The 1,629-nt window shown below is 32.6% G+C and overlaps 1 non-coding gene across 1 annotated transcript; it reads left to right on the top strand.

The window, feature by feature from the left end:
* The first annotated feature begins 431 nt into the window (after positions 1 to 431).
* On the top strand, positions 432 to 535 carry LOC140632768 (U6 spliceosomal RNA). The gene has a single exon (XR_012030460.1). It is a non-coding gene; the product is annotated as a U6 spliceosomal RNA (small nuclear RNA).
* Positions 536 to 1,629: the final 1,094 nt, after the last annotated feature.

The following is a 1,629-nucleotide window of genomic DNA, read 5'->3' as shown; positions in this document are numbered from 1 at the left end:
AACACGTGTGTGTGTGTGTGTGCGTGTGTGTGTGTATTCCCAATTCCAGAATGTAAGCTCTATGGGGTCAAGAATTCTTGTCTATTTAGTTCTCTGCTGAACTTAGAACAATACCTGGCAACCTGGCGCGTGTTAGTGTTGAATAAATACTTGTTGAATGAATTCATGATCTAGATCAGATATTTTAAATTGTGCATTGTGACCCACTTAGCAGGTCATGAAATTAATTTAATGACCACCAGCAATAAAGAGAGAGAAAAGAAGTGTACTGCAGGTGGTAAGGGTAAATACTGTTTTATAAAATGTTGCACTTCAATACAGTGATTTAATGTACATATTATAATTATTAAATTAAAATAAGATATATAAATTAAATTTATATTAGGTCCTGTAATACAGTTTGCTTTTCACTCAGGGTTGTCATTTTTGACAATTGCTGATCTATTTTTCACTTGGAATTGCAAGGATACAGAGAAGATTAGCATGGCCCCTGTGCAAGGATGACATGCAAATTCATGAAGGGTTCCATACTTCTAGAATGCATTTAACCTTAAATGACTATCAGCTAAAATAGACTGCCATATATATATATATATATATATATATATATATATATATATATATATCATGATAACCACAAACTAAACACCTATAATAGAGACACAAAAAACACAGCAATAAACAAACATAACACTAAAGAAAACCATCAAACCACAAGGGAAGGAACCAAGAGAAGAAGGAAGGAGCAGAGAACTACAAAAACAACCAAAAAACACTTAATACAATGGCAATAAATATATACCTATCAATAATTACTTTAAATGTAAATGAACTAAATGCTGCAATCAAAAGACATAGGGTGATTGAATGGATAGAAGAACCCCAGGCCCATCTCTGTGCTGCCTATAACAGACTCACTTCAGATCTAGAAATACACATAGACTGAGATTAAAGGGGTAGAAAAGAATATTCCATGTAAGTGGAAACATAAAGAAAGCTGATGTAGCAATAGCAATATCATATCAAATAATATCAGACTTTAAAACAAAGACTGTAACAAGACAAAGAAGAGTATTACATAATGATAAAGGGCTCAATCCAAGAAGCGGTTGTAACATTCATACATAATAATGCACCCAAATTAGGAGCACTGAAATGTATAAAGCAAATATTAACAGACATAAAAAGAGAAGTTGATAGTAACACAATTAGTAGTGGGGGACTTAAACCCCCCCACTTACACCAATGGATCAATTATTCAGACAGAGAATTAATAAGGAAACATTGCCCTTAAATGACACATTAGACTAGATGAACTTAATATACATAGGACTTTCATCCAAAAACTGAAAAACACACATTCTTTTCAAGTATATATGAAACATTTTCCAGGATAGATCACATGTCTGACCACAAAACAAGTCTTAATAAATGCAAAAATATTAAAATCAGATCAAGCATCTTATCTGGCCACAAAGCAATCAATTACAAGATGAAAATTGGAAAAAACACAAAAGTGGAGCATAAACGACATGCTTCTAAACACACAATGAAGCAGTCAAAGGGGAAATCAATGAAGAAATCGAAGAAGGAAACAAAAAAATACCTTGAGACAAATGAAAATGGAAA

Source organism: Canis lupus, chromosome 4 (genome assembly GCF_048164855.1).
Source record: "Canis lupus baileyi chromosome 4, mCanLup2.hap1, whole genome shotgun sequence".
NCBI classification, from domain to species: domain Eukaryota; kingdom Metazoa; phylum Chordata; class Mammalia; order Carnivora; family Canidae; genus Canis; species Canis lupus.
This window is presented reverse-complemented; position numbering and strand designations above follow the sequence as displayed.